General features: G+C 35.1%; 1 long non-coding RNA gene across 4 annotated transcripts in view; it reads right to left on the bottom strand.

The window, feature by feature from the left end:
* LOC138916619 (uncharacterized) overlaps positions 1-26762 on the bottom strand; it is an 89079-nt gene that overhangs the window by 55763 nt on the left and 6554 nt on the right. Inside the window, exons 2-4 of one of the 4 annotated variants that reach the window (XR_011423897.1) lie at positions 26601-26746; positions 23947-24070; positions 1124-1211 (exon numbers count right to left, since the gene is read on the bottom strand). This is a non-coding gene — a long non-coding RNA (uncharacterized lncRNA). Of the gene's footprint in view, positions 1-1123; positions 1212-11437; positions 12953-23946; positions 24071-26600; positions 26747-26762 lie in introns of those variants that run through there. The other 3 variants (XR_011423899.1, XR_011423896.1, XR_011423898.1) reach the window with 3 other exon arrangements.

Genomic DNA, 26762 nt, shown 5'->3' with positions numbered 1-26762 from the left:
ACAAACTGCAATAACAGGAAGCAATAGGTCCAAAAAGTTTCATGTACAAACTGTAATGATTGAAGGAGTTTTTCTTAATTTCTCTGGAGGTATGAGGGGTTGTCAGGAGATCTTAGTTCCCTTTTAAAAACGGCTTGTTTATCAGCCTGACATTTTATAGCCCAACGATTATAGCTTAAAAAGCTAGTTATAAATCAAATTATATTCCCACTGGCTTGTATTATAAATGTTTCATATGTTTACAGTAAAAGTAGTTTTCAAAATTATACACTAAAAGAAAACTATAGTTTAATAATGTATCATTACTACTAACAATAGGTCACACAAAGTTCAAGACTTTACTGAAACCTAAAATTTTAACTTCTATATCTTTGAGACTAGTTCCCTATAGGGCTACAAATTCTTTAATGACAAGACCAGAAAAGCCCTATACTCAAGCATACTATCTCCATAAGCAATTTTTTTCCACTAAGTATGAACTTCTGCATGCAAATCAAGTCTTATCTTTTTAAAAGCTAATATAAACAATATAATAACAGACAAGAGTTGACATCTGGTACTTACTATGTACCAGGCCCTTCTATGCCCTTTATGTGTTTTATCTCATCTGATTCTCACAGTAACTCTATAAAATAACTGCTGTTGTTACTTACACTTTTCAGATAAGCAAACTGAACAAAGACAGATCACGTAACTTGCTCTAGGTTCACAGCCAGAACCTAGACAATCTGGCCCTGTGTCTGAGCTCTCACATTATATTGCCTAACAACATTAACTTACAAAATATAAGTTATACATTTGTACTGCAAAGACAGCCAGTGCAAAACTAATCTTCTCAAGGGCTTATCTACAGAAACAACAGAAAAACTTTTTGATTTCTACACAAGTTTTCAGCAGACAATTGAGGAAAGACCTTGAATTGTAAATTGTAACCTATAAAGTTTACCGAAATTTGACAACTCAAAAGGAAGGAAAAAACAAATACTAAAGTGAGATTAATGGGTTGACCTTCAAGTTTGACACTATTTCACACTTGACGGGGCAAGTGCTCCTAAAACAAGCACAGATAATACAGGAAGACCATATCATACATGCTCTGCTTAAAAATCTTTTTGTATTTTACCTTTTGGTTTCGGGGTAAATCTTGAGCATGTGATGGAGGCTTTATAATTCAGGACTAATCTTCTAAATTCCAAAAGATTGAATAATGACTGAAAAAGAACAACAATTTAAGATAACTAAGGGAAAATTCTACTAAGAAAACCATAAAAATATGACGGGTCTTACCGGCAGACAGAGAAAAACTATATGCCAACAAATTGAACAACCTGGAAGAAATGGACAAATTCCTAGACTCCTACAATCTCCCCAAACTGAATCAGGAAGAAATGGAGAAATGGAGAATCTGAATAGACCAATCACAAGTAAGGAAATAGAAACGGTAATCAAAAACCTCCCCAAAAACAAGAGTCCAGGACCAGACGGCTTCTCTGGAGAATTCTACCAAACATTCAAAGAAGACTTAATACCTATTCTCCTCAAACTGTTCCAGAAAATTGAGAAAGATGGAGAACTCCCTAACACATTCTATGAAGCCAACATCACTCTGATCCCCAAACCTGACAAGGACAACACAAAGAAGGAGAACTACAGGCCGATATCACTGATGAACATAGATGCAAAAATCCTCAACAAAATTTTGGCAAACCGATTACAGCAATACATCAAAAAGATTATACACCATGATCAAGTGGGATTTATACCAGGGACACAGGGATGGTTCAACATCCGCAAGTCAATCAACGTGATACACTACATTAACAAAATGAAAACCAAAAACCACATGATCATCTCAATAGATGCAGAGAAAGCATTCGACAAGATCCAACACCCATTTATGATAAAAACCCTCAGTAAAATGGGTATAGAAGGAAAGTACCTTAACATAATAAAGGCCATATATGATAGACCCACAGCCAACATCATACTCAATGGACAAAAGCTGAAAGCCATCCCTCTGAGGACAGGAACAAGACAAGGGTGCCCACTTTCACCACTCCTATTCAACATAGTTCTGGAGGTGCTGGCCAGAGCAATTCGGCAGGAAAAAGAAATAAAAGGAATCCAAATAGGTAACGAAGAAGTAAAACTCTCGTTGTTTGCAGACGACATGATCTTATACATAGAAAACCCCAAAGAATCCACAGAAAAACTATTAGAAATAATCAACAACTACAGCAAAGTAGCAGGGTATAAAATTAACGTGCATAAATCAGTAGCATTTCTATACACTAACAATAAACTAACAGAAAAAGAACTCAAGAACTCTATCCCATTCACAATAGCAACGAAAAGAATAAAATACCTTGGGATAAACTTAACCAAGGAAGTGAAGGATCTATACAATGAAAACTACAAGACTCTCTTGAAAGAAATAGGCGATGACATAAAGAGATGGAAAGACATCCCTTGCACATGGATCGGAAGAATAAACATAGTTAAAATGTCCATACTACCTAAAGCAATCTACAGATTCAATGCTATCCCAATCAGAATCCCAAGAACATTCTTCACAGAAATTGAACAAACAATCCTAAAATTCATATGGGGCAACAAAAGACCGCGAATTGCTAAAGCAATCCTGAGCAAGAAAAACAAAGCCGGCGGAATCACAATCCCCGATTTCAAAACATACTACAAAGCTACAGTGATCAAAACAGCATGGTACTGGTACAAAAACAGGTCCACAGATCAATGGAACAGAATTGAAAGCCCAGAGATAAAACCACACATCTATGGACAGCTAATCTTCGACAAAGGAGCAGAGGGCCTACAATGGAGAAAAGAAAGTCTCTTCAACAAATGGTGCTGGGAAAACTGGACAGCCACATGCAAAAGATTGAAAATTGACCATTCTTTTTCTCCACACACCAAAATAAACTCAAAATGGATCAAAGACCTAAAGATTAGGCCTGAGACAATAAGTCTTTTGGAAGAGAATATAGGCAGTACACTCTTTGACATCAGTTTCAAAAGAATCTTTTCGGACACTGTAACTCCTCAGTTGAGGGAAACAATAGAAAGAATAAACAAATGGGACTTCATCAGACTAAAGAGCTTCTTCAAGGCAAGGGAAAACAGGATTGAAACAACAAAACAGCTCACTAATTGGGAAAAAATATTTACAAGCCACTTATCCGACAAAGGGTTAATCTCCATAATATACAAAGAACTCACACTGCTTAACAACAAAAAAACAAACAACCCGATCAAAAAATGGGCAGAGGACATGAACAGACATTTCTCAAAAGAAGATATGAATATGGCCAATAGACACATGAAAAGATGTTCATCATCGCTAATCATCAGGGAAATGCAAATCAAAACTACACTAAGATATCACCTTACCCCCGTTAGATTGGCAAAAACATCCAAAACCAAGAACGACAAATGTTGGAGGGGTTGTGGAGAAAGAGGAACCCTCATACACTGTTGGTGGGAATGCAAACTGGTACAGCCACTATGGAAAACAGTATGGAGATTTCTCAAAAAGTTAAAAATAGAAATACCCTATGACCCAGCCATCCCATTACTGGGTATCTATCCTAAGAACCTGATATCAGATATCTCAAGAGTCCGTTGCACCCCTATGTTCATTGCAGCATTATTTACAATAGCCAAGACGTGGAACCAGCCTACATGCCCAGAAACTAATGATTGGATAAAGAAGATGTGGTATATATACACAATGGAATACTACTCAGCCATAAAAAAAGACGAAATTGGCCCATTCACAACAATGTGGATGGACCTCGAGGGTATTATGTTAAGCGAAATAAGTCAGTCAGAGAAAGACGAACTCTATATGACTCCACTCATAGGTGGAAATTAGTATATTGAGAAGCAGATCTGATTGGTGGTTACCAGGGAAAAGGGGGGGTGGGGGGAGGGTACGGAGGGGGAAGTGGTGTACCCACAACATGACTAACAAAAATGTACAACTGAAATCTCACAAGGTTGTAATCTATCATAACATTAATAAAAAAATAAAAAAATAAAAAAATAAAAAAATAAAAAAATTAAAAAAAAAAAAAAAAAAAAAAAAAAAAAAAATATGACGGGTCTTAGAGATTTGTTTTTGACAATTATACTGCTTATACACAGAACAGATGCAATTAGCATAAGACTATTTTCTCCCCAAGAGAAAGTCAAATTTCTTATACCTTAACATACTATTCTTGATCATTAACAATATTTATTGTGTTGCAAAGCAGAAAAGTATACATGGACAATGCAAAAATAAAACCCCACACCATATTATATTACTAAAGCTTTCTTTATATTACCACGTGCTTAACAGTTTCCTCAAAATAGAAGATAAACAAATGTAAAGTCTACAACTTTTCAGACACGTTATGTTCACTATGAGTTATCTAGACGTATCAATTCTACAAGGATATAGCACAAATAAACTTATAATAATTTAAATTTATTTAATAATAATATTATTATATATTATATTATAATATATTATTATATTATTTATAATATATTATATTATTTATTATATTATCTGTTATAATATAATGATAATTTATTTTATAAATAATTCTAATTCATTTAAAATAAACAAATTTATTTATAAATAAATAAATCAGATGCTCAGTGATAGCAGAGCAAAGAAATTACATATTATCTCTGTGCTCAAGGAGACACACAACCTAGAAGGAGACACACATATAATTATAACAATAGAAATATAATTCCAAGATACTCTAATTCAGAACATACAGAGCATAATGAGAGCATATGAAAGACGGCCGTGGGAAGGTTTCCTGGAGCTGTTTTTTAAACTATAACTTACAATCCATTAATGTTATCACGATGAACATGTTTAAAACATGAAATAAAATGCAATGGAAAATATCAGAACATATCATACACTGTAAATTCACCACAGGATATTGTTTGTAAAATTTTTCTTGTATATATTTTATATACATGTGTACATGTAAAGTGTTTTACAATGTAGACTGTCTTCCTTTCTGAGAATCACAGTTGATAAAGTTTGAAAATCACTGGACAGGAGGCAATGATGTATTAAATCTTAGTAGAGATGGGTTAGCCAACTTGACTAACACATAGATAAAGGTGGCACTACAAATAAAAACAAAGTTTTGTTTAGTAGGTGGGTGTTTGGAAAATTGGCCTAGTATATATAAGAAATAGAGTCAGATATAGATATATAGATATAGATGTGGATTAAAGGCCTAAATATGAAAGGTAAAACCATAAAGCTGATAACAGGAACTGTAGGAAAATATTTTGGTTATCTTGCGATCTGGAAGTATTTCTTAATGCAACAATATGAACATGAGATAATTCATTTATTTATTCATTTAGCAAATATTTATGGAGCACTCACTACATGGCCAGACACAAGGAAGACAGGCAAAAGAGAATAAAATATATTAAGTCTCTGCCCTGATCACAATCTTGTGATTACAAGTTAAAACAATGAGTATAGACGTTATAAATCAGAAAAAATGTGAATACAATAATAGTAGACCAAGCTCAGAACCCTAGGGAAAAAGAATCATTTAAAAGCCAGAGGAACGATGAGAAAGACAAAATAAGAATAGTAAGGGAAATGGAGAGTATGAGATCACAGAAGAAAAAGGAGTAGAGAAACCAAGGGCTTTCACATATAGCTGTGTATCAGAATAACAGTGGAGCTTTCAAAGGAACCTGTGCCAGGGGCCTCTCAACAAAGACACAAAGTACCACAGAAGATTCTGAAGCACATCAAAGAATACCGGCAAATTTTAAGAAGGACAAGATGAGCATTACTCTCAAAGGTTGCCACATTCCAGTAAAGTAAGGGCAGGAAAAACAACCTTTGGATTTCTCAATTAGAAAACCATCTTTTCAGTAGAATGGGAGAAGAACAGCAGTAATAAGTACTGAAGAAATGAGATATAAGTAAGGGGGGCAAAGTACGGGCTGTTCTTATGAGGAATTTAAATTGGAAAGAGAATATGGACAAATTAGGAGAATCCCAGTCCTATTTCTGTGCTCTGAGTTCCCGCTGGAGAACATTTTCCTGCTTCCTGAACACCCAGTAGAATTTCATCTGGTGTAGGTCTGCTGGTGGTGAATTATTTCACCATCTGCTAAAATGAAAATTGTTTTTACTTCATTTTTGTAATATTTTTGCTAGTTCTAGAATTCTATATGGCCAGTTAATATTTCCAGCACTTTAAAGATCGCATTTCTGTTGAGAAGTCAGCTTTTAGATTTATTTTTGCTCCTTCATAGAGGTGATATATATCTTTTCCAACTGGCTACTTTTAGGATTTTCTCTTTGTCTATAGTTTTTTCAATTTTATTATCATATGCCTTGTCACAGTATTCTTTATGTCCATACTACTTGATTCCTATTCCTTCCTGAATCTGTAGCTCAATCTCTTTCATTAGGTTTTGAATACTCTCAGTCATTTCTTCAAATATTACTTTTGCCCTATTCTCTTTTTACTCTCCCTTGAACCACAAATACACTATGTTAGTATTATTCACCATGTTCAAAATCTCTTATATGCTCTTATCTGCATTTCACGGCTTTAATCTGAAAATGTTCTTCAGACCAACTGTCTAGCTGACTAATTCTCTCTTCAGCTGTTTCTAATATGCTGCTATAATTCATCCATTGATTTTGTGACTTTGTTATATTTTTCAGTTCTAAAATTTCTATTTTTTAATAGTTTTTAGTTTTCTATCAAAATTCTCAATCTGAAACAAACACACACATAGATAAGGAGAACAGATTAGCAGTTACCAGAGGAAAAGCGGATAGGGGGCAGGCAAAATGGGTAAAGGGGCACATGTGAATGGTGATGGATAAAAACTAGACTATTGGTGGTGAGCACAATGCAATCTATACAAAAACTGAAATATAATAATGTACACCTGAAATTTACACAACGTTAAAAGCCAGTTAGACCTCAATAAAATAAAAAAAAAAATCAAGAAAAAAATCCTCATTCTGGTTTTTAATTCCTTGAGCATATTAATAGTTATTATATCAATTCAATTTTCAGGTTTTCCTGTAGGCATATTTCTATTGCCCATTATTTTCTATTAATTTTTAGACACATCTTATTTGCTGATATGACTGATTACAGCTGATGTGAGTGCTAGACATTATACATGACGAACTGGAGAAAATTCAATGATGATATTATCTTCCAAAAGAATTTACATTTGCTTCTGGCAGGAAGCAAGAGTGAGGCCATTTACAATCCAAGATCAATTTCATCCAATCAATTCTGAGATGAAGGTGGAATTCAGAAACTATAAAGCACGCTTTATTTTCGGGTCTCAGTTAATCCTAGGTTCTAGCCCTTTATAATCCTAACTGAAAGTCTGAGGTGTTTACTAGGGCTCGAAATCTGTGCAAAACTTTGCTTAGTTTCCCAGCCATTCAGCAACTATTTCTGGAATTGCCTCGAGAATAAAATCAGCCCAAAATGTGAAGCTTACTCTCTGAACATCTTGTTTTCTCAAAGCTTAGCCTCAAAATTACTCACTGCTTTAGGGTTATGTGATGTCTTCAAAAAGCTGTTTTTGTTTTCATTTTGTTTTGTTTTGCAGTCCAGGAAAATATGGTCAAGAAGATGGTCTAGAACAACCTAACAAGTTATCACCCGAAGTAGAACTTGTGACCATCACACAAATCATAGAAATTAACTTTTTTAAGTCCAAAACACTCTGTACTCTAAATCACAGTCATAATAGTAGTGGTCAACATATTCCTCCAAAAGGGGTGGGAAAGGGTAAATATCACTACTGCCTAAATTGTGTTTATGATTGATGCACACTGAAAACAAGTATCCTTTCATTCAGTCTAGAGCTAAAATGTGAATTCTGAAGAGCACTTGCCAAAATGGACTTTGGCTAAACTCCTGCTAACAGCAGAGAGCTATGAGAGATGAGAATTCAAACAATTTGTGGAAAACAAAAAGAATAATGACAAGAGAGCAAAGGAAGATATCAACTGTCTGTAATGGAGGATACCAAGGAGAAGCAAGATAAATTCTCCTTGGTAGATTTAAAAAAAAAATGAAATGGTACCACGTAAGTTTCAAGGTAAGGTAGGGACTAAACGTAGATGGCCTGATTAAAAGATGAAAGTCTGGATACAGAGCAATCAAATCCCTCTGTCCTTCCCAGACCCAGAAGATCAGACAACTACTACCTCCTTGCATGGGATACAGAAAGTTTAGTCTTTGGATATAACTAAACTTAAGTGACTGAGGTTCAGAAAAATCAGTCACAGTGTGTGTCACGGTAGGGAGAGGGGATGAGATTCTGGGCTACAAATAGGAGGATTAAGTAAAAACTCGCCAACTGAGCCCCAATCGACCCTTCCCGGATCCCCTTTCTCTAGACCTGCTTCTGGAAAGCCAGCAACAGTGCTTAAAACAAAAAGAATCACAATCCAGTCTGGATTTGAGGCAGGGCAATCTTCTGTGGTAAAGTACTCCCCCAACCCCCCTAAAAATGGATCTAATATGTTCGAGCAAATAAAACATATTATTGATAAGACCATAACAGAGATGTTGGAGCATATAGAAAGTTTTAAGAACAAGTATATAGAAAACAGAAAGGAAAAATAATAGCAATTGACAATTCCAGGAAAACAAAAGATTTCAAAGGGGTAGTCGTAGTAAATCAGTGTAATATTTAAAGTCACAGAAAACATCAACACTACTGACTATTTTTAACTTGCAATATAAGTTATGTTGGGAGATGAAAGGAAAGGCAATTCTAGGTAGCTGAAATGAAAGAGCTAAATCCTCATTCTTCTCAGCAGGAAGGCATGTCATTTAGAAAAATGAGATAGGAGAAACAGCTAGAAGTGGCTGTAGTTGCCTTTAAGGAGTATGAGATAGGGAGGATTGAGGCTGATTACTGTTGTTTTTCACTGTAAGCCTTTTATTGCTATGGGATTTTGGTTTTCTGTTTGAACTATGTACTTACGTTCTTTGATGAAGATTAAAGAGATAAGAGCAAGTAATGTGAATAAACATGTTAAATGATATCCTGAGATTTTTTGAAAACTTGCCACATCTTTTCAATCCCATCCAGCATTAGGGGGATAGAAGCAATTAAAGTCTTCAATTCCACCATAAATAATATATGGTCCTTTTTGGTTCATTCACTCACTCATTCAATAATTACTTAAAAGTCTCCTCCAATGTGTCAGACACTGTACTATACACTGGTATAGAACAATAACCTAGAAGATATGTTCTCTGCCCTCAGGATGCTTGTATTTTAGTCAACCTGTAGTTACATGATTTATGAGTAGGGTGACCATATCCTTCATTATCCAAGGATGAAAGAGGGCTTTATGACTAATTAACAGGCACTAGTGGATCTACAAGAGGAATAAACTGGACTGTACCAGACAAACTGAGAAGCATGAGCACCTTACTTCTGAGCATCTCAGAAGCATCCAAATAGGAAAGGTGCTAAGGATCATCCTGAGACTCTACGGATTACACTCCAAACTAGAGAGAGAGGAGAATACATACCTCTAAATAACTACCTCATTCACGGATACCCTAGTGGAGAAAGTAGCCCCACTTAGTACTTTTTACATAAAAATTCATTTGAACAGGATTAAAACAGTCCTGACTAGATAAGGGGTCGATGCTCAATCTAAAGACAGTCAGGCTAATATTGCTAGCATCCAAAAGACTATTTAAGCTATTCTCTGTAAAATCTTCTCTTTGCTTCTTATAATCCCTTTCTGATACTCTACCACTTTTCTCCCAAATTATCGGTCCCAATAGCTAAAAGAACAAGTACAATAAAGCTCTACCTTTTGTAGCCTACTCCCACTACCTACTCCAAAGTTAGCAGTTTATAATCTCAGTAACCTTCTGTAATTGGTAGATATACTTAGAAGGAAAAGAATCCCAGTTGCTTCCTACAAGTCCTGCCAACTAAGTAAATTCCATCCCTGAGAAATTTTGTAATTGAAACTTTATAGTACATTTACGTCACAGTTTGAACAAGCTCCAACTCACTTTGGAAAATATAATAAAACACTTCCAACACTAATACAGACTTCCTGCCCAACTTTTCTTTCATAAGTGAGAAGTTCCAATTATGATGATAAACTGTTATATCTCAGATTATGTCTATGGAATTAAGGAATAATGTCAGAAAATGAAAAAATAAAAAGTTTTTATTACTAGAGATGAAAATAAAAAACTACTTAAAATAGAATAATTATAGTAAGGAAAAAAAAAAACCACGAAGTGATCTTCAGACAAATTTTTTCCCATCCACAATTTTCCAAAATTTGACGCTTAACATTTTTTCCCAAATCCCCAAGTCAATATCTTAATAATTCACTATAACTCAAATTTTTTAAGGTTAGAGGTTACTTCTCCTAGGTGTCTAAATCTCCCCAAAAGAAAAAATAAGTAATTCCGAAAACCTTATACTTGCCTATGTTAGGAGTGTGGTAAAGCCATGCTACCAGTTAAGTAGCCACTAATCTAAGATAAAACTTAGAAATCAGTAAAATTACTTCAAATTTTGAAAACAAGCGATTTTTCTAGTTCATTCTGCTCTCTACCAAAAAACACCAAAAATTTGAAATGTAAAGCAAAATCTAAGGTCAGCAAATAACACTTAAGATAGAAATAGACAGACAACTGATTCAAATTTGAATTAAGATATGAGAGGAGTTTAGCCTATGAAAATGGTAAGTTATGATCCCCATACCGATTAATAGTAATTTAGTTATCATTTCAAACAGGCCTCTTACAATACGCTGTGGAAAAATAAAGAACTCCTCTTCTAAGAAACAAATATTGATTATTTCCAAGTACTTTCTTTCTTCTTAAAGTTTTCTAAGAGAAGCGTCTAATCAATGAGCCTCACTTATTGGCCATAATAGTGCAGAGATAGCATCCACTTGTCCAAATAGAGGCAGCGAAGCATATTCATGAACACTCAGATCACAGCCTTCATAGTGAGCTTCATATTTTAAAATGATGTCTAAATTATAAAATTTAGATTGGACAGTGAAATGTAAAACCCCTTACTAATAGTGCAAGTAAAGTAAAGCAAGATAGCCTATCAGGAAGATCTAAGAGACTCTAAGATAGCAAAGAAAATGTTAGATATTGTTGGGATGTAAGTGAATAATTAATGTGTAATCAAGGCTAGGAACAAAGCTATTATTACAGATTTAGGTTAATCCAGGTATTCCTTAATATTTCAAGAGCTTGGAAAACAAATATACATACATACTACATGCTAACTAGTGTTTACCATAGTATATTGAAGAGTGAGGCATAAATCCAGAAAGCTAAAGGAATTCAAATTGCATGGTATCATGTGCCAGAAGCAAAAAAAGTGGGGGAAAAAGTTGAAATTTATTACACTGAAGTGGAAAAAATGGTAAAATTACAAATTAATATCCTACAGAACACAATTAACCTTATAGAAAATGAACTACATAACCAAGTTAGCTGCTTTAATATCACATGAAAATTTACACTGTCATACATACAGGTTTGGAAAGCTACAGATGAAGAGATATTTTTAATATAAAAAGAAGTGGCATAGACATCCAATGATTTTATTATTTATTTATTTATTTATTTTGAGGAAGGTTAGCCCTGAGCTAACTACTGCCAATCCTTCTCTTTTTGCTGAGGAAGGCTGACATCCATGCCCATCTTCTTCTACTTTATATGTGGGACGCCTACCACAGCATGGCTTTTGCCAAGTGGTGCCATGTCTGCACCCGGGATCCAAACCGGCGAAGCCTGGGCCGCTGAGAAGCAGAACATGCGCACTTAACCATTGTGCCACTGGGCCGGCCCCTACATCTAATGATTTAAAAAGTACTCATCAGGAACACTAATTAATAAGCTACAATTCTACTGTATTAGCAAAATAAACATAAATATTAATTTTCCTAAAGGGTTATTATTCATAGATTAAGGAGATTGTTAAGGTTTTGCAATCTAATAACATTATTAATGTCTAACTGAGAATGGTAAAGAATTATGACAATACTCATCACATAAAAGAGTAAGAAAAAAAAGAAAAGAAAATTAGTTAAAATTGAGAAGAGGACAGATATCTATGCATACAAAGATTTTTCATTTTAGAATAAGGGGCTCAAAAAACATTCCATTAAGGGCTTCCCAAGTTAGAAGGAACATGCGTTATTCTTGAGTCATCAATATTTATTCTTTACATCATTTTCACCTATACATTGAGAATTATCTGCCAATCTATACCCTCCTCAAATGAAATGCTTCCTTGTATTAAAAATAGTATTTAAATGACTATAATTCTATGAATAACACTTTCCATTATATACAAATAAATCTAATCACAAAAAAAGCAGTTCTAATTTCACATCTTGGTTACATCCTTCCCTTAATTTGCAAGACATACAAAAATATTTTCTTTACATTCTGACAACAATTCTTAGCCGGGAAGGAGGGGAAATTAATTCAAAATAATTTCAAATAAAGCACAGATAGTACTCTATTGTTAAAACTCCATACTGGGAGAAGGAACAGAGTGGGGTGGGGAATACTGCAATCCCCAAACTAGTTTATTAGATAGAAAGGCATATTAAAACTTAGCCTGCAGTTATGTTTCAAGTATACAACTTAAAAGAAACACAACCCCAAGCCAGTTTCTATTGCTATCGTGCCCACCAAATAAGATCTGCAAAAAGACCCTTGCCTGAATAACAGCACTAAACCAGCAAGTATTACCCACGTTCTTTAGTCCAACAGGAGCTTTGTCCTGCCTTTTTCTATCCTAAGGGTTTCGAGAATCCCTCCAAACCTCTGTAGGTGTCCTCTTCAAACAGGCTTTATTTTCTGCTATGCTGGCTTCAACAACTCTTAAGCCATGGGGAGAAAATGATGAAAAGAAAAATAAAGTATTAATCTAGTGCCGTACCCTAGGAAATAGCATATCACAAACTAACTATTTTAATTACTTAAGCTCTGGATAACGTATTTGAGGAAGTAATATTTAATGCCAACTTTACTCAAGTAGAGGTTAGCTTTCTTTAAGAATATAGCAGCGGCAATGCCAACAGATAAAGAGACATGCAGTTTTCCTCAGAAAAATGAAATTCCAAACACAAAAAGACAATGTTACATAATATAGAAAGTATGTTAAATTATGTCAACCAATTACAAGTTTAGTACCAGGAATATAGCACCTAGACAAGTTTTCTGAGTAATCACTTTATTAAAGCATATATTTAAAATATAACATAATGACTAGTTTTTATAACAATTACTTTGAGTCATCAAGAAAACATCAAAAACTGGACAAACTGCACTTTTACTCCTCTGACCATTAATTTCCTTGCCTATAAAAAATGTTAAATAACGTAAACTCTGGGATTCTTTTCAGTTCTAGATATCTATGACTCTATGACAGTCAAATAAAGGCAGAGAATACTTAGTGTTCACTTCTTCACCCAAAAGTTTGCCTAGTGAAAAATCTAGTGAAACAAATATCTACACGTCAGAATAATAAAAGGCTAACCTCCTGAAAATAAACTCAGCCTACAGAATATCTTAAATATATCTAAACGCAGCAAGAGTAATGCTACTTTGCTCAATGACGTTTTTCTTGCTCTTAAGCAAGAAATTACATGCTGGAAAACTGCCTGCTCAAGACATGTGTTACTTAGTGTTCTAAATAAGCCTTAGGTAATATTCAGGTGTCTTAACCCATTTTATGTTAATTACAAAAACCTCAGCAAGAATGAGTTTTTCCAATTTTTTGGCTTCCTGAGATAATCTCATTCATGCTACATCATCTTTATGCTCAAGATTTTGCCCGACTAGATCAATGTCAAAATAATATAGCTATGTTTCTTAATGATGGGGAAAAAGTGAATTGTTGTATTAGCTCTCACTGCAGTATTTGCAACATGACATTAGACACAATGTAACAGGACTCCAAATCATCATTACTTAAAATAACTTATGTGAAAATAGAATAAAGTCTTTCTTTGGGACACAACGAAACCACGTACTAAAAAAAAGTAAGTAACAACAACAGTTGTTAAAATGTAAAGGTCAAAGTAACCTTATATACTTAAAACTAAACAGGTTACACCTCTGTCACTTTTAAGTGTGATCCATCATTAGCAGCAGTATTCTCTGCCCCAAAACTAACTCTCACATGCACCCTCCACCCCTGGGCTTTTTCTCTTAAACTATTTACTACTAAAGTATACCAGAATTTCTTGGAAGGTATTTAGGTAGATAAATTGGGTCAGAAGAAAACCAGAATTTATCTAGAACATCCCACTGTGGCCAGAAAGCAAGTTTTCAAGAACCTAAGGGAAGATAAAAAGTCAGAGCCAACTTGAGAGGCTTCCTACTGTTCAACGGCACAGTTCAGGATAATACAAAACAAGAGCAATAATACAGTGGATTATGTACAAAGCAACTAGGTTATGCTCAAAAGAGAAAAGTTAACAGTATGCAAAAGGTATATGTAACACAAAGACTGCTGTATATAGAAAGGTATATTTAATTTCTTATTGACTTTCACAAACGGGAGTGTTTTCATTTGCAAGTTTTGTTCCTTTTGTAATGCACATGTACATTTAGAAGTTTAAATAAAGGAATCTTATTTGTATCTTGGCAATTCAAGATGAATGAACAAAAACAAGCAATGAGTTCTGGGGGAAGAAGCAACAATACCACAAACAGGAAAGAAGAATTAGAGCCAGAGGTCATACACAAGAGAGAGAAGAGGCATCCGGCAATTGACCAGCACCTGGGGGCATGTACAATCACCATTTAAAATGAGGATTCTACAACATACTGTAAAAGTATAAACTGGTCAAAAGTCTAGGAAAACTACACTCAATCCTGAATCTCCTGGTGGATAAACCTCTACCATTACATATTTTTAACCTACTATTATAATAAAATACCACTAAGAAATGAACCCTTAATAATGTCAACAGACCAGATCACATCCATCATAACGACCAGGCAATGGGTCACATAGACATTTGTTATGAAAAACATGAGAATACCTAAGTTCTACAAAATACACCCAATCTGCAAAAATTGAAATGCATATATGAGTCACACGAAGTAATAACAAAAGGAAATTCAGCCTCAAGACCAGATTGACTTAAACTAGGTCTCATGTTGCCCACAAATGTCAACGACCCAACCCAAATCTACAATCCAGACTGCCCTGAGATAATGATATTCTTCTTATTCTAATCTGGTTAAGATTACTAAAATCCAGGAAGGTTTTTTTTAATGTTTTGATGCAATCAATTCCCTCACCCTCCTTTTCTGCCCCTCTCCTACAAAGAAAATACACCTCTTGATTTGTATGTTTACACACAAATTTGTATGTTAAACATTACATTAATGGAATGAGCTAACTTACGTAAACTTTTTGGTTCCCTTGCCTAATCTCTCCCCATAGGACTGGGAGAATGTATGGCCTCAAATGTACTTTCTAGGACCAAGTAGCTTGCCTGCACTGTTTGTTATACTATTCCTCAAAGCAAGTGGGAAGGGAAAGAAAGTCAAGGATATAAATTGAAGATACCATCTCCCCAGCATTCCTATGTACCCTTTTTTACAGAGGTAAAATTAGGTACAAACTGTAATAACTGTTTGATTAGGACTCAAGAGATACATGCTCACTGCTTCTCAAAGTTACCTAAGATACAAAAATAAAAGAATATCCATTTCCTAAATTATATTTTGTGTGTATATGTGTACATATGTATAATTATTCATATAACTCAATTCTGTCATATGGTAAATATCATTCATTATCACAAAAGTATAGGTGTTAAAGAAATAGGTTTATTATAAATTGCTTAGCCACACCATATGGTGAAATTATGGTACTAAAAGACGGTGGATGAAAGAATGCCATGACTTTGTGATCTCCTTGATTTAGAGCTTACAACTCATTCAGTTTTGTATCACCGGGGACTTACAACATGCTTCAGTGGGTTTCCTCCTACCGCCTCCTCCAGGATCATGAAGGACTTTACAAAGACATCTATTACACTGCACCAAAAATATTTATTAATTACTCAGTCTCTCCCATTAGCATGTGGAGGGTAGAAACACAGATCTGTTTCTTCGCTAGAGCTTACATGATAAATATAGGGGCTAAACGAGTGTTTAAAGTAAATGGATGATTAAGATGTTAGATGATGTTATACCTCTCTTATTTTTTAGCTAAAGCCCATCTCCAGCTAAATATTACTCTATTCCCAAGCCCTTGACCCCTTCTATAGTCCAGTACTGGTTTAATGAACATAAACTTTCTATAACGCCAATTTCTACATAAGGGTCCCTTCCCTGGACTCACCAGACTAAAGCCAGTGATACCAGCCAGGCTTTAAACTAGTAAAGAGTATGTAATAACTATATTCTAGGCATTAAAGCTGCCAGGAGAGAGAAAGAAAAAAAAGGAAAAACAAAAAACAATGCAAATCTCAGAGAGCTCAGAAACAGCTTATAACAAAATGCCCAGAGAGGCAACCCCAAAAGCCACAATCAAAAACCAAACCCCCTACACATCATCTGCTTTCTTATCTTCCCAACACTGGTCATGACCATGGCATTCAGCAATAGAAAAAGACGACAAAATGTTTTGTGTCTCTTTTTCTCCCATACTGAATGTTCAGAGAACTTAGGGTAAATGTTCACCTTCCCAGTGAAATTTTATTGCAGTGATTGGGGAGGGGGAAGGTTTGCTTGTTTTACTTTGTTTTCTACTGTTATTTAAACCGAATTATAGCAGTAATCTTGAAAACATTCCACTTTAGATTATCTAAGTCCATTTTGGGGAAGCAGCATACTCACTGGAAAACAAGCATTATCATTTAAGCTGTACAGATCATCCAAAAAGAAAAGAAAAAAGCAGGAAGTGAGGGAGAGAAGGAGAGAAAGAGAGTGGAGGGAATCATCTTGTTGACTGCCTTCAAAAAAACCTATTGCGGGACCTGGCCTGGGGCTGAGTGGTTAAGTTCCCGCGCTCCACTTTAGCAGCCCAGGGTTTCGCCAGTTCGGATCCTGGGCAAGGACACGGCACCACTCATCAGGCCATGCTGAGACGGTGTCCCACGTGCCACAACTAGAATATACAACCATGCACTAGAGGTTTGGGGGGAAGGAAAAAAAGACTGGCAACAGATGTTGGCACAGGTGCCAGTCTTAAAAGAAAAAAAAAAAAAACCTACTGGTATTTTGATTAGATCACACTAAACTGTAAGTCAATTTAAGGAGAACTGATCAGTTTTACAACGTTCAGTCCTCCAATTTGTGAAATAGACTATATTTCCAATCATTACATATTCATTAATGTATCTCAATGATATTTAACAATTTTCTTGGAGTATTTGCACATTTCTTATTGGATTTATTCCTGGTCTTTAATAGTTTTATGTGTTTTAAATGGTAGCTTTTAAAATTTCACTTTCTCATTCTTTCTTATGCATAGAAATATAATTTTTTTATATTGATTATTAATCAACATAGCTAAATGTTCTTTTTTTCTTGGTAGCAGTACTTTAGGGATAATTTACATATAATAAGATATAGAAATCTTAAATGGACAGTTCAGTGAAATTTTTCTAGGTATGTATACACCCATGTGACCACCACAGACGAAAATATAGAAAATTTCCATTATTCCAGCAAAGCCTCTCATGCCCTTTTTCAGCCAACAGTGCCGTCTTCTCCATCCCTCAATAATCACCATCCTGACTTCTATCACCATAAATTAGTTCTGCCTCTCCTTAAACATCACGTAAACGGAATCACACAGCAGTTACTCTTTTATGTCAAGTTTCTTTCACTCAGCATTTTGCTTTGAGGATTCCTCCACATTTTTGCCAGTACCAGGAAAATGTTTTCCATTATATTGCTTACTATTCCATTGTGTGAATATACCACCCATTGTTTACTATTCTGTTCTTATATTTGGTCGCTCAGTTTTTAGTTATTATCAATAAAGCTACTCTACACTCCTTTCTCAAGGGTCCACACCTAGGAGTGGAAATGCAAAGTCCTAGCACAGTATGTGTTGAAATTCATTAGAAATTCCCAGTTTGCCAAAGTGGTTATGCCATTATTCATTCCTACCAACAGTCTATGACAGTTCCAGTTGCTCTACATGCTCAACACTTGGTATTGTCAGTCTTTTTAATTTTAGCCATTGTGATGGATATACAGCGGTGCCTGTTCTCTAATGAGATGACTTTCGAGCTTGCACTACCCAGATCGCCACCATTGCTTCAATCTATCATCACATCCACCACAGCAACATGTCCACAATCATATACTAAGTACCATTTAAGGGACTCTCTGTTTCTAACATAGAAGCTACCACTGCATGTCAGACATGTGACTCCTGCCAAAAGTTGACCTGTTTCTCTCATGGTGAAGGAGGCCACATTGCATGGGGTGTGGCTGCCCACTCCTGGCAGACTGACTATATCAAACCTTTGAACAGCCCCCTCCTGCCCCAATCCTTCTTAGGACTATCAGTGGTACTTCAATGTTGTTGACACTTTTTCAAGTGACACTCATGCTGTTCCAGTCTGATCAGGCAACTCTGGCCCTTAGAACTAATATGCTTCATATTTTCAACCATTCCAGACCACTTGTAATCTGACACTGGTGTACCTCTTACCATAAAAAACACTCAAAAAGGAATGATAGTCAAAGCAGTCAATGGACCTCCTATGCTCCCTATCATCCAGACAACTGGTATTGTTGAGCATTAGAATTTTCCTCATAAATCAACTTTAAAAAGGCTGTAATTGCCTCCCTCACTTACTCCTGTTCCAAACATATTCTTAGGGCAGCTCCCCCTCACAGCTGCTTCCCAGGTAATGATCAGAATGAAAATGAGAGGAGCTTTGGAGACCAACTTAAAAATTCAGAATTCTACCCTAACCATTCCTGGATATGATACTCTTTTCTTTCTCCAAAGGGCAACTCTAGGCTGTCCTGGTTGGTAAACCCTCCAGGAGGCTCCCAGACTTAACTCCAGTTCAGATACCTGGATTTCTGTGTTGAACTGAATGGTCTTAGAATGCAAAGATAACCATTATTTGGTTGAGTACACTGCTCACCTAGTTCCCCTACAGTGGCAAAGTGGGAGGCACAACGAGTCCGTGCTAATTTTATAAAAATGTCTTTGTTCCTCTTGTACCTGCCCTTCTGGAGGAAAAGTCAGGTACAAGTAGGAAATTACTGGGAAAAAAGGTAAAATTACTGGGACACACAGATTTTGTGGCAGTGGAGGCAATATAAGCACCCCACGTCTAGGGGTGTAGGAAACATGGAAACAGGAGGGATAGTAATAATCTTTGTCTTTCAGAACTGCCCTTGAAACCTTAATCACAAAGAAAAGTGCGTTGGTGAGGCTACCCCACACAGTTTCAGAGTATAAAATTCTGGCAGTTATTTTCTTTCCATTCATTTTTGAAAATCATTTTCTTATTTTCATGTGTCTTATTGCTGCGTCAATTTGTTTCATTTGTCACTAACTTTAGGATACTTCCACCTTTCTTCTCTGAAAACTTTTAAGATTTTCTTAGTCTTTTCCTTTTTTTCTTCTTTTCTACTGTGGAAGATTCACCCTGGGCTAAAGTCTGCCGCCAATCTTCTTCTTTTTGTATGTAAGCCTCCACCACAGCATGGCCACTGACAGAGGAGTGATGTAGTTTCACAGCTGGGAATTGAACTCAGGCCGCCACAGAGGAGCACACCAAAATTAACCCCTAGGCCACCAGGGCTGGCCCAAGATTTTCTCAGTCTTAAGTGCTCTGGACTAACACTATAATGAATCTGCGTAACGGTTTCTTTTAATTTTCCTGACTGCCATTTGTTGGGCCTCATGAAATTACAGGTTATCTTTTCACTTCTGAAAAATTCTCAGTAATCATCTCTTTAAATTTTGCCTAACCCACTCTCTCCTCTCCTCGGGTGTAACACCAATTAATGTATGTTAGACCTACTCACTTTCTTCTCCATATTTTCCATCTTTTTAGCTGTCTTAGAAGTTGGATAATTTTTCCTCATAAATCTTCCAGTCTCCTAATATGTCCTTTAACTACATCCAATCTGCTACTAAACCTAGGTCCTGTACATTTTTTTTTACTACAGTAATTCTGGTTTTCATTTTCAGAATATATTTTCAGTTCTTTTTCAAATTTGTCAGGTCATATTTTCAAGCATTTCTTGTCTCCTTTAAAAGCTAAAGTATAGTTCTATCGATCACAATATCTAAATACATGAGCGCATTTTTGCTGCCTATTATTTTTGCTGATTCTCACAGTGACTTTTTTCCAATTATGCTTGGTAATTTTGACTAGTGGAACTTGCAGAACTTCTAAAGTTACTGAAGGGGATTCTTTGAGGCCAAGGATAAAGACAACTTCCTAGAGAGTGAACGCATTTTTGATTCTGCCAGGACCTATGGACGACACAAATCCAACACCATTTAAAACTAAATTCCCAAGTCGGTATTTATTGGACCATTGAAGTGACACAAATTAGCTGCAAAACATGGTACAACTTCTCAGGGGCAAGTCTCATCACCTCCAACAGCATCCTTCAGAGCCAAGGTAACCATCTTTGTAGTGCTCTAGGAGTTCTGAAAGAGGGGAATACTTCTGACTTACCCTTATTGTGAATATGTCACCCTTTGACAAACAACTTAATAAGGGGCAAGATCTCCTATTAAAGTTCCTTACCATATACAATGTTCTTTGACTTATTTCTTCCACGTTCAACAAGGATATCATAACTGAAGTTTATACACATAAGCCAATTTATATACAAGCAAATACTATCATGTCAAAAACTGACTTTCAGTGTGCTGAACTTACTTCTTTGGGTTCCTGCTTTCACCCTGATTTCAGTAAAATTTTACAATATTTTATATCCAACAGAAACAACACAAAATTCTGGTTGTTTCCATTAGAAAATGTGTCTTAGTCTACTATATTTCTTGAAATAGTTGGAGATGTGTTTTTTGTAACGGTTTTAACTAGAACCTAGCCCTACCTTCTATCCAGCTAGTTCAAAGTCATTTCACGAGGCAAGCCATTTTCACAAGAAATATGCCAGAGACACAAACCAGTCCCAATGTAGCTCATTAGTAAATTTCAACTAACCATACTCTACTTGTTCTCTATCTAAGCAATGACAACCAAGAGAAAACTATAATATAATACATCCAATGCAGACATTAAGGAGTAATTATAATAAGAATTACACTTCCAAGATGTTCAACTTAAAAAATTTTACCATGAAATTTATGAATGCCTAAACACAGGATTGTAAGATATAAAAAGATAGGCTTTATCTCATCTAATTATACATAATAATGTAGTATTCCAATTGTGTGAATTCATATTAAAGTATATCTATTGAAATATAAGCACAGTCAGATGATTCTAGGATTTTATTTTGGCAAGATTCTGTCATATGAACTTGGGTAACGAACAAGTAGTTAAATTTACTTTTAAGCATGATATATAATTTGCATCATTTTCCCTTTTGAATTTAGACTTCCAAGCCTTAATAAAACCCATAGAGACAAACACATCTTTGCTAAATGTTTAGCTAGAATCCTGACATTTCCTTTTTACTGATACAATGTGATTTACATATGTGCTTATTAACTGCCTATTTTGCATTTGACACTCTTAACTGTAAATTATAAAACACATAACAAAAAATAACATTTAGCAACAGTAAATTAATATGACTTTTTACTTCTACAGAGTATAATTTTATGTAAAATTTTACAGCATATTACACTATGCCAAATCTCTGTAATGTTATCTACAATAAAAGTATTTATAAAATATATACTATTTTAAAAGTACATTAAAATGTAAAAGACCAAGAATAAAAAAGAGCATTATCTTATTTTCTTTTCCATTTGGACAAAAATAAGTATCTAAAACAATATATAACATATACATTGAACTTAGTAACAGATTAGGAATAGTTTTAATCCCTTAACTTTTAAGTTATTTCTACTGTTTATTATCTAATTAATTAGCATATGTTCTTTTAATTAGAAAACACATAATAGAAAACTACTGATACCATTTGGTATATAAGCTTCCAGAGTTTTTAAAATTTATATACTACTATAAATTCATAAAAAGTACACTCTTTAAAATAATATTTGTAACACAGTATATATTCTGTTTTATAACCTCTTTTTTACATAATAGATCATTCCCCTTAAGTATGAAATCCAACTCATGTATTTCATGATTCAAATATTTCTCAACAAAGCTGAAGTACTGTCAAGTTTTATAATATTCAAGATAATTATTTCATTCCAATCTATTTCTTTAAGACAAAACCTAATTTTATAATTTCTCCAAATCCTTTACAAAATAAGCCTAACTAAAATGTCTAAAGATAGTTTATGTATTTTTGGCTTTCATTTAAAATTACTGGCGTTAAATACTATTAACTGCAATGAAAGAGAATAATGACTTTTAATTGTCTTTCCATCTTAAAATAATGTCTTAAAAAGTACTTTCCTAAGTATCATTTAAAAACATTAAAAAGTATTGCTAATAAAAATTATGTGCCTTTGCTAAACATAGCATTTTGAGACAACTCCTACGATACAGTAATCTCAGATTACTTAGAAAGAAATATACTATTGACACTGTGCCAAGGGAAATTACGTGAGGAAGCTGGCACATTCTGCTACCAAACAACTCTGCTACAGAGAAAAGAACACTGGAGTCATAAGACCCATCTTAGCTGTGTACCTTTGGAAAATCATTTAACCTCTTAAAAGATATATTTCTTCTTCAGTAAGACAGAGTTATCACTGCTTGCAAAGAGTTGTTTAGAAGATTACACAGTCATGCGTCACTTAACGACAGGGATACATTCTGAAAAATGCATCATTAGGTGATTTCGCCATCGTGTGAGCATCCTAGACAGTACTTACACAAACCTAGATGGTTTAGCCTCCTACACACCTAGGGTATATGGTACTAATCTGATGGGACCACCATCATATATGCGGTCCATCATTGACCACAATTTCATTATGCAGCACATGACTGCAGCTAGTTATAATTTAAAGTTTTTTTTAGTCATCATTCTTTTGTGATAAAATCAAATTTATTTATTTGATCCTTCAGTAGATCAAATTGCTTTAAACTGAAAAGTTTTCCTTATTAAATCAAAAGATGCATTTTATCACATCTCTTAGAATCTTGCCTAATTCTTTAAAAAAAAAAAAAACCCTATAAACATACTACCATATTATAGATCATAGGTCGGTAAACTGCAGCCCATGGACCAAATCCAGCTGGCAGCCTATTTTTGTAAATCAGGATTTACTGGACCACAGCCACACTCATTAAATAATGTATTATCTATAACTGCTTTTCTACTACAACACCAGACTGAGTAACTGCAACAGAAACCATATGGTCAACAAAGCCTAAAATATTTACCATTGGCCTTTTACAGGAAAATGTCTGCAGACGCCTTCTATAAAAGACTATAAATTGAATTGGACGATGTATCCAAAAGGGATTAGGAGGAAAAAAGAAATCAGAGAAACATTGAAACATACACCTAAATTTAGTGCCCATAATGCCACTCCAAAGTCCTAAAAATCTAAGCTTCAAACGCAATTGGAACTAGAAAATGAAAATTTTGGTTACATAAAATATAAAAAAATACTGAAATATATTCATAATTTATTTAGAATAACAAAGTATATTTTGTGCCTCTTGAAATTAATTAAAGCCAATTATTATTTCTATTATAAATAGAACTTATATCCACTTTATATAAATTATGTTTTCACCTGCTAATGGCTTGCTCCTCATCAGTCATTCCAGTCTCCCTGAACGCCCTGTTTGATTCCGCCAAACTCAAGGCAACTGCTCTCTGAAGATCATCTTCATCATCTCCAGTGAGATCAATCACATCTGAAAAGCAAAACTAACTGTCTCAAAATGGAAAGTCAAACAGAATGAAGGTAATTCTTATCATGGAGATTTTACACCCACTATACCCTTTCAAACCAAAGTCAGCACCAACACAATTCTCTATAAGATCCTTTCTGAAGAGAATACGAACATTTTAAATGGAACATACTTCGAAACACTGTTCCTCTCTGTGAAATATAGCTAAAAGCAGTAAGGGCATAAATATTTTTCATTACAGAGGAAACAATATTTACTATGAAGTCCCTGATTAAAAGTATATAATAAGCAGAAAGACTGCTAAAAAACTTCTTTACAAAACAATTTGAAATTAACGTAATTAAACATTTGCATTTCCGCTTTTGGAAGTTAATCCAAATGTCCACACGTTACAGTTCCTCCACACGACCCCCTAGACGCTGTCTGTCAAAGTACAACAACTAACAACTGAGCTCCCAAAAGTCATGTTCCAGAAACTAACTGACCGCAGATACATATACGTTCACATCCACATTGTTTTAAAGTCTGGAAGAACGTGCCAAATTGTTAACAGTGGCTAAGTTTGATGAAGAGGGTTATGGAGGAGGAAGTGTAAGGATCCCTCACTTTCTATTTCAAACACTTCTCTACCATCTGAATCATTTAATAATCATTCAGTTTACTAAATAATTTTAATTTAAAAAAAGTTTGCATTTCACAAAAAGAAATACACTAAGCAAAGAAAATAGTTTTGATGCTATAAGTATTCTTTTTCCAAAGAATAAAGGCTACAACTATTACCACCTACAGAAAAAACACTTTTTAACCAATTTCCCAGTAGATATTCATCAATTTCCTTAACCCAAAAGATGCCAATAATACTCACATTATTGTTTAAACAATGGTAAGAACCATAATATGTTGCCAAGTAGGGGATTACAAAACAATATGATGAGAAAGAAAACACCATATCTGTTATTACCTAATCTTTGTGTGGTTGGGATTTTGCTTCTGGGTATTTTGGACAAGTTTTGTATTCCTTTCGTTTATTTGTATTTGAGACATGTTAAAAACTAATTTTTTTCATTGTAATCCTAGAATTTTATAAAAGGGAGACAAACAAAAAGGAGTAGGTGTTGGGAGATAAGATGCTTGCATTTTACCATCTAGCTATAGGGTTACATACAGAGGCTAGAAAAGAATATTCCACACTTAATAAGAAATAAATAATATATATTGGCCTATTTCTATTGTTATCCACACTTTTTCTCCACAGGGTAGCTTACAAGGATATTAAAAATATTAGAAATAATAGTTGGCCATGGAAGATTTTTTTTTTAATGTTCTTAGAAAGTATAATAAAACCTCACAAAAATGTAGTAAGTAGGGTCCAAAAAAATTCAGTCAAGTAAAATGTAGAACACATAGCAAGGTAACTGAAATGATGGAGCATGCCTAGATCTATCAGCAGGCAAAGGCTTTCTGAGTCCGGCTTACAAGACCTAAGTACAGGTCGACCACGGCTGAACATGGGTGTCACCGGGGTATAACTATCCAATCCAACTTAAATATTGATGAAGCAGAAGTCAGGACTAGAGAGGGATGAAATGGCCTTACGAAAATGAGAACCACCTTGGTCATTAAATAATGACTAGAATAGAGGTGAGAAAAGAGAGAATAATGGAAGTAAGGGAAACAATTTGAAAATCACCAAGCAGCAGAAAAACAGGTTTTGGGGATATGATCAATTAGCCCTCAGACTCCATTCTCTCATCCTCCAAGTATGCTTTATTCAACGATAGAAGCTGGAAAGATTAAAAGATACAAACAAATCTATTTTCCCAATTCACGTGCAGTTAAGGTTCTGGATAAAATTTAGGTTCCACCAACTGGATGCACTAACATGAGCTTTGGAAGGCAGAGTGACGGGGAAGCCCTACTCCTGCTGCTTTTGGCTGTTCTCTCCAGCATGACTGAAGAGATGTGGGTTGTTCCACAGTGGCATTCCAGTGTCCAATTTCCAGCTTCAGGGATGTCAAGAGATAAGAGTAGAAGCGGCAACTAGACTCTGCATTCCAAAGTCCGGGCAGAGCTCAGCGGCAGTTACCTAATCTTGGATGCTTATTCTCTCTGGGCTGCAGCTACAGAAGCATGTTCTTGAACCCAGGAGTCCCAGAGGCAGCCTCCTGATTCACTCACTCACTCCCCTCCTGATTGTGGCAGAGGGAGAGCTTCCCTGGCTGGCGAGTCCCACAAGAATCCAGGAGTCATTTCTGAAAGCTGAGCTAGAGATCCTCTCTCCAGTGCTTCCAGTGATTTCTTTAAGAACCTAATCCTCTGGATTAAATTTCTTCTATGAAACTATCTAGAGTGTTTACAATTTCGTGACTGACAAGTAAACCAAACCAGCTAAGGCAGAAACTCACTCAGAAATAGCAACAACTTAAACTTAGAGCTTTTTCATAATTTATCGATTGTAACTCAAGCAACACAAAAGCAAAACACAAGGCAAGATATTTTTAACTCTATCTGATACAAGAGACAGATAACTGACATTGTGAGAAATGAAGTATATCATCATAAGAACAAAAAATGGCGGCGAGACTTCAAATTTAAGTCTTCTATTAAATCCAGTGGCTTTCCTCCATAGTAGCAGTTCTCCAAGTGGAGTCCATGGATCCTCAGGGATCCCCTATGGCCCTAGGAGGGAAAGGAG

This window comes from Equus caballus, chromosome 12, assembly GCF_041296265.1.
Source record: "Equus caballus isolate H_3958 breed thoroughbred chromosome 12, TB-T2T, whole genome shotgun sequence".
Taxonomy (NCBI): Eukaryota; Metazoa; Chordata; class Mammalia; order Perissodactyla; family Equidae; genus Equus; species Equus caballus.
Note: the sequence above shows the minus strand (reverse complement) of the source record. Positions and strands in the feature narration are given on the sequence as shown.